We start from the raw sequence: 8993 nt of genomic DNA on the forward strand, positions 1-8993 counted from the left end.
GTTAGAGCTTGTCAGAGAAGCACAGCTTTGTTCACACACAAGACTACAACCGATATAAGTCAAAACAATATCCTTTCAAGCTAAAAGTGCCGTATAAATGGTGCAAAAAAGGACCCAGGGTTCCTTAATATGATTTATTTTTATTGTTTGTAACTTAATTCTATTGATTTTCTTGTGTTCAATATTTCTGTTTTAGTGGTTTTTGTTATATTTATTTACTGTTACTGTAGTGACAATATTTGGTATTTCTTTGTTCTTGTTAGGTCGAGCACATCTAAAAAGCATGCGAAGCATGCTTTGTCTGCGAAGACATCTTTTGTTGGCGTGTTCCGATGAATGTGAGACAGGGGATGTGCACGCACTTTCCATCGGCGATTTGACTTCGTGGGCGTGCACGCCCAGCCCGGCACCGTGCACATCTCCTGTTCTCAACATTCACCGCAAGTCAGTTTCTGGCCATCGCGCGCGTACACACACAGGCAAAGTCACGCATGCGCACACACATTCCCACGCGCACACCCTCACCCCCCCCCAGGCATACACACAGGCAGGCAGGCACACACACGCATGCACGCACCTCCCTCCCCCACCACTCACGGGACTCACACGTACACACACGCGCGCACACACAGATCCACCCCTCCACTCACCGTGCTCTTTTCCGACGCATCTCCACACGCGGGGCACTTCTCTTGATTTTCACGCTACCGCGGGGCTCTCCCTCCATGATGGGAGCCTCGCAACAACAAGCATCACCGGCCTCTTCCGGCCGCGCCACAGGCCCCGCCCATGTCACGGGCAAGGATGCCTGACTTCCTGGTTCAGGATCTGTCAACGTGTATTTTTCCTGTGGTAGCGAGGTCTGCAGCTGATGTTTTTCGTATAAAAGGGAGGGGTGTCCATGTTAATGGTTGCTTTCATTCGGATTTTAAAGGAGATTTTGCCATGTGTATTTTTATATATCACGATTTTTCTTGTTTAATTTTTGGATGGATGTTACTTTCTCCAGGACGGATAGGAGGGTGAGCGAATTCATTAAGAACACTAGAATTATGAAATCGGTAACTGTCCCAAATATATGTTGAGCATGCCCCCTCGTGTACACTTGCAAAGGGCTGTTTACAAGAGCCCCACAAGCAAGGTTGTGCAAAGACTATTTCGGAAGGTCTTTTAATCCCAAGCTTTTGGTGAATACTGAGAAGTAGCTCCATCCTGCAGCGCTAGGTGCAGAGGGTCACAGTAAAGCCTATAAACTCACCGCCCATGATATGGCCTCATATCAAAGATGATGGGGTCTTCTAGTGCACAGGCCAGGCCTCCAACTGCATAAGCAGGATCAACATAGACCCGCCCACTGCCAAAAGACGTACATTCGCTCAGTGATATAGCAGGCCAACCAATAAACAACTTGCAAACTTTCCCTCAGCCAGTCTCCAGCCACAGTAAAGTATCCAAACAGCCAATTACAAGCAAGCAGTGAGATGTTCCGGACAACTCAATGACAAGGCACCATCCTACCAATCCATGGGGAGCAGATTAGTTTAATAAAGCCTTGCGCCACCACAGCACAATTTATCTTTAATTAAATACATAGCGTGGTTGCCATAGTAACAAGTACACGCCGAGAGCGGCCAAGTGAATACATTGATTGGGGCAGGCAGCATAGAAAGGCTGAACAGCAATTACAACGCAACTTTTATTACGCGTTGCTATTACATGATGTAATGACATTCATTACATAGAAAGCAGCAGAACAGCACACCTGTGCTGCTTTCATTCTTCAATCCTGCAGCACCTTATATTTAATATTTACACATTTCACTAATTAAAATTACAACTGCATATCTGGATTGCATTTTTGCGTCATGCTGCTGTAGCGCCGCTATTCTCAACAGTTTAAAAACGTCACATTTTTTATTCCTTTCTGATTTTTGCATTTAACCCTTTCTTTTTTCGTGCCCTACGCACTGTTAAGGAAGATTTATTGCTAACAGTTAGTGTACTTAATCTTATAGTTGCTTTGCTGACTCCCCCCACACACAGACTGCCCTCCATGCAGACTCCCCTCCCCCCACACAGACTCCCCTCCCCCCCACAAAGACTCCCCTCCCCCCCACACAGACTCCCCTCCCCCCCACACAGACTCCCCTCCCCCACACACACTACCCTCCCCCCACACCCACTCCCCTCCCCCACACACACACTCCCCTCCCCCACACACACTCCCCTCCCCCACACCCACACTCCCCTCCCTCCCACACACACACTCCCCTCCCCTCCCCCCCCACACACACACACTCCCCTTACCCCCACACACACTCCCCTCCCCCCCACACACATTGTCCCTCCCCCCACACACACACTCCCCTCCCCCACACACACACTCCCCTCCCCCCCACACACACTCCCCTCCCCCACACACACACTGTCCCTCCCCCCACACACACACTCCCCTCCCCCCACACACACACTCCCCTCCCCCGCACACACTCCCCTCCCCCCACACACACTCCCCTCCCCCCACACACACTCCCCACCACCCCACACACACTCCCCTCCCCCCACACACACTCCCCTCCCCACTCACTCCCCTCCCCCACTCACACTCCCCCCCCACTCACACTCCCCCCCACTAACACGCCCCCCCACTCACACACCCCCACTCACACTCCCCCCACTCACACTCCCCCTTCACACACCCCCTCACACACCCCCCCTCACACCCACACACACAAATACCACCCCCCACCCACACACTTACACTGCACTCAAGGAAACATACTCTCCAAATACCACTCAGTGCCACATAATTACACTACACATAATTACACTGCACTCAAGGAAACATACACTCCTAATACCACTCAGTGCGACATAATTACACGCTAAATAATTGCACTGCACTCAATGCAACATGCACTCCTAATACCACTCAATGCCAGATAATTACACAACACACAATTACACTATACTGAATACAACATACACTCCACACAATACCACTCAGTGCCACATAATTATATTCTACATAATTACACTGCACTCAATGCAACATACACTCCAAATACCACTCAGTGCCACATAATTACATGCTAAATAATTACACTGCACTCAATGCAACATACACTCCTAATACCACTCAGTGCCAGATAATTACACACCACACAATTACACTCTACTAAATACAACATACACTCCACACAATACCACTCAGTGCCACATAATTATATTCTACATAATTACACTGCACTCAATGCAACATACACTCCAAATACCACTCAGTGCCACATAATTACACGCTAAATAATTACACTGCACTCAATGCAACATACACTCCTAATACCACTCAGTGCCACATAATTACACGCCACACAATTACACTCTACTGAATACAACATACACTCCACACAATACCACTCAGTGCCACATAATTATATTCTACATAATTACACTGCACTCAATGCAACATACACTCCAAATACCACTCATTGCCACATAATTACATGCTAAATAATTACACTGCACTCAATGCAACATACACTCCTAATACCACTCAGTGCCAGATAATTACACACCACACAATTACACTCTACTGAATACAACATACACTCCACACAATACCACTCAGTGCCACATAATTATATTCTACATAATTACACTGCACTTAATGCAACATACACTCCAAATACCACTCAGTGCCACATAATTACACGCTAAATAATTACACTGCACTCAATGCAACATACACTCCTAATACCACTCAGCGCCACATAATTACACGCCACACAATTACACTCTACTGAATACAACATACACTCCACACAATACCACTCAGTGCCACATAATTATATTCTACATAATTACACTGCACTCAATGCAACATACACTCCTAATACCACTCAGTGCCACATAATTACACGCCACATAATTACACTGCACTCAATGCAACATACACTTCAAATACCACTCAGTGCCAGATAATTACACGCCACATAATTACACTCTACGGAATACAACATACACTCCCCATATTACCACTCAGTGCCACATAATTACACGCCACATAATTACACTCTTCTCAATGCAACGTAAATACACTCCACATAATACAACTCCGTGCCATATAATTACACACTTCATACTTACAGTGTACTCAATGCAACATAAATACACTCTATCTGTCTATCTATCACCCTCACTATCGCCCTCCCACCCTCCCTCCCTGAGAAGTAGCTCCGTCCTGCAGCGCTAGGTGCAGAGGGTCACAGTAAAGCCTATAAACTCACCGCCCATGATATGGCCTCATATCAAAGATGATGGGGTCTTCTAGTGCACAGGCCAGGCCTCCAACTGCATAAGCAGGATCAACATAGACCCGCCCACTGCCAAAAGACGTACATTCGCTCCCCCACACACACACTCCCCTCCCCCCACACACACTCCCCTCCCCCACACCCACACTCCCCTCCCCCCACACACACACTCCCCTCCCCTCCCCCCACACACACACACACCCCTTACCCCCACACACACTCCCCTCCCCCCCACACACATTGTCCCTCCCCCCACACACACACTCCCCTCCCCCACACACACACCCCCCCTCCCCCCCACACACACTCCCCTCCCCCACACACACACTGTCCCTCCCCCCACACACACCCTCCCCTCCCCCCACACACACACTCCCCTCCCCCCGCACACACTCCCCTCCCCCCACACACACTCCCCTCCCCCCACACACACTCCCCACCACCCCACACACACTCCCCTCCCCCCACACACACTCCCCTCCCCACTCACTCCCCTCCCCCACTCACACTCCCCCCCCCCACTCACACTCCCCCCCACTAACACGCCCCCCCACTCACACACCCCCACTCACACTCCCCCCACTCTCACTCCCCCCTTCACACACCCCTTCACACACCCCCCCTCACACCCACACACACAAATACCACCCCCCACCCACACACTTACACTGCACTCAAGGAAACATACTCTCCAAATACCACTCAGTGCCACATAATTACACTACACATAATTACACTGCACTCAAGGAAACATACACTCCTAATACCACTCAGTGCCACATAATTACACGCTAAATAATTACACTGCACTCAATGCAACATGCACTCCTAATACCACTCAATGCCAGATAATTACACCACACACAATTACACTATACTGAATACAACATACACTCCACACAATACCACTCAGTGCCACATAATTATATTCTACATAATTACACTGCACTCAATGCAACATACACTCCAAATACCACTCAGTGCCACATAATTACATGCTAAATAATTACACTGCACTCAATGCAACATACACTCCTAATACCACTCAGTGCCAGATAATTACACACCACACAATTACACTCTACTAAATACAACATACACTCCACACAATACCACTCAGTGCCACATAATTATATTCTACATAATTACACTGCACTCAATGCAACATACACTCCAAATACCACTCAGTGCCACATAATTACACGCTAAATAATTACACTGCACTCAATGCAACATACACTCCTAATACCACTCAGTGCCACATAATTACACGCCACACAATTACACTCTACTGAATACAACATACACTCCACACAATACCACTCAGTGCCACATAATTATATTCTACATAATTACACTGCACTCAATGCAACATACACTCCAAATACCACTCATTGCCACATAATTACATGCTAAATAATTACACTGCACTCAATGCAACATACACTCCTAATACCACTCAGTGCCAGATAATTACACACCACACAATTACACTCTACTGAATACAACATACACTCCACACAATACAACTCAGTGCCACATAGTTATATTCTACATAATTACACTGCACTTAATGCAACATACACTCCAAATACCACTCAGTGCCACATAATTACACGCTAAATAATTACACTGCACTCAATGCAACATACACTCCTAATACCACTCAGTGCCACATAATTACACGCCACACAATTACACTCTACTGAATACAACATACACTCCACACAATACCACTCAGTGCCACATAATTATATTCTACATAATTACACTGCACTCAATGCAACATACACTCCAAATACCACTCATTGCCACATAATTACGTGCTAAATAATTACACTGCACTCAATGCAACATACACTCCTAATACCACTCAGTGCCAGATAATTACACACCACACAATTACACTCTACTGAATACAACATACACTCCACACAATACCACTCAGTGGCACATAATTATATTCTACATAATTACACTGCACTCAATGCAACATACACTCCAAATACCACTCAGTGCCACATAATTACACGCTAAATAATTACACTGCACTCAATGCAACATACACTCCTAATACCACTCAGTGCCACATAATTACACGCCACATAATTACACTGCACTCAATGCAACATACACTTCAAATACCACTCAGTGCCAGATAATTACACGCCACATAATTACACTCTACGGAATACAACATACACTCCCCATATTACCACTCAGTGCCACATAATTACACGCCACATAATTACACTCTTCTCAATGCAACGTAAATACACTCCACATAATACAACTCCGTGCCATATAATTACACACTTCATACTTACACTCTACTCAATGCAACATAAATACACTCTATCTGTCTATCTATCGCCCTCACTATCGCCCTCCCACCCTCCCTCCCTCTATCTATCGCACTCACTCTATCGCACCACCACAGTATCACTCAGCACCACCACAGCATCACTCGTCGCCACCAAAACATCACTCTGCGCCACCACATCATCAATCTGTGCAACCATTCAACAACTGGTTCAAATTTTCTCTCAATGTTTCAAGCTTGATTACAAATGTCACAAAAAGATGTTAATATTTCATTTCTGTTCCTGGATATTTGTCACAATAAAATACAATGAACAGAATCTTCACAAAAGTTATTTACAAAAGTTTAAGCTACTGTCATTATAAATTACAATAACTTTTATTTAAGTATTAATTATTAAATTGTTTGTAAAACTATTGCTATTTGTAATATCAATACATCTAAGTCACCTAAATAAAACACATATTGCGTTACAAATGCTATAGGTGTCACATTTACAGAAGTTAAAACTATTGGTATTGCAAATGACAAAGCTATTAAATTCGCTATTTTCAAAATCAACACATAAATAAAAAATGTGTCATTTACAATACCAATAGCTCAAACTTTCCTAATGCGAGACCTATTGCATTGCAAATGCTTGTTTTTGATGTTGCATTTGACATAGATTTTTCTACTATATTTTTATTGTTGATATATGTGTTTTTCTAGTTTAAGTAAACGGTCATGATATTTTGGTTGCCAATATTTATTACTGATATTTGTATGTGCCACTATTGTTTTGCTAGTAATAGATTAATGAAGATATTTATGATTTATAAATATTGTGTGCTTACTATCATGGTCATGGAAAACGAAAACGCTGCACTTTAAAAAAATGCATTTTCCTGTGCTTGACTAAATTAGGACCGACTTAGGCCTGGCCTCCATCTTGAATTGCGTGTTTTTTCACTTCCTCCACACATCGTATGTAGCAAAATGACGTTGTGGTGGCGATAGGGCCCTCACCTTATTCACAAGGCAGCATTAAGCCACTTAACATGGCTTAATGCTGCCTTGTGAATAAGGTCCCCTTTCACGCTGTGTTTAGCTTGAGAGGGGCGTGCAGTGGGAGTTGTAGTGGGCGTTCCACCGGAACACCCATTGATTTAGACGCTGCCCCCTATTCACAAGGGCAGCGTAAAAAGGAGGCAGCAACAAAATTAAGACCAGGGAAACCCTGGTCTCAAGTTGGCGAAATGATGAGAAATGCTTTATTTCTCCTCGTTTTTGCTTTTTCCATGGGTGCTGCCTTGTGCAGCACACATGGAAAAAGAACGCCACCCCTGCACCGGAACGCCTTAAAAGGCGCAGGGCTTTACAACGTGACGCATCTCCCAGATGAATCACGTTGTAAATAACCCGCACCATGGCGCATCTTTTGCGCCACCGCTGCATCACAAAAGTGACGCAACGGCGGCGCAAAAGAGGCGCAAGCAGCTTGTAAATCTGCCCCTATGTGCTTACCCTATATTCTAGGGGTGGGGTAGCTCCGCAAACGTGCCTAGAGAGGCACATAGACTGTACTTTTGTAGTGCACACATCATAAACAAAATACACCCTACTCATACATTAGTTAGTGCTCCTTCTGTGCCGCGGGCGGTGCCCCTGGTGGGTGGTGGCTGGACAGTAGCCAAGCTTCAGTGTTGGTTCTGGTTTTTAAATATCACTAACATCTCTAGGAAGGAGTCGGATTGTCTACAACGTGAAGGAAGAGGCAGGATCACGTGGACACTGTACATAATTGGGTAGGAGAGGAAGGGAGGTCACATCTTAGTGGGGTTGGGATCTGACTGCGATGAAGGTAGGTGGAGGGTGCAGTATTGGCCTTGGGGATAAATATCTCCAGAAAGTTACACCGGATCCACCGGGCTGCCTCAATCTAATTTGCTACTGGCAGAGTAGTAGATAGGATGCTCGTAGACTTACAAAAGTGTATAATCACTTGGCAGATGCCTACCAGGGCCCGTATTATCGTAAGGGTGCACTTTCCCTGTTTGTACCACGTGTCCCTTTAAATCAGGTGCGCCGGCCTGAAACAGGAAAAGTGCGCCTTATTATGGTGAATGTGCTGCCCTCAGGGCAGATGGGAAGTCACACTGCCCCCGGGGCAGCGCATTAAAGTGAAAGGCAGAGTGGCTGAGGCAAATCTGCTCCGTGTTTCACAGTGCAGCTGGCAACTCGCCTGCACTTCAAAGAGGGTTTAGAGATCCCCTTGTAGGCGGATGCAGTGAGTGACCATAACCCCCTGCAAGCGGATGACCTGGGGGTCTATGGACCCCCTTTTCTTCTCTCCAAGGGGCTGCCTTTGAGAAGGA

Source organism: Lissotriton vulgaris, chromosome 11 (assembly GCF_964263255.1).
Source record: "Lissotriton vulgaris chromosome 11, aLisVul1.2, whole genome shotgun sequence".
NCBI classification, from domain to species: Eukaryota; Metazoa; Chordata; class Amphibia; order Caudata; family Salamandridae; genus Lissotriton; species Lissotriton vulgaris.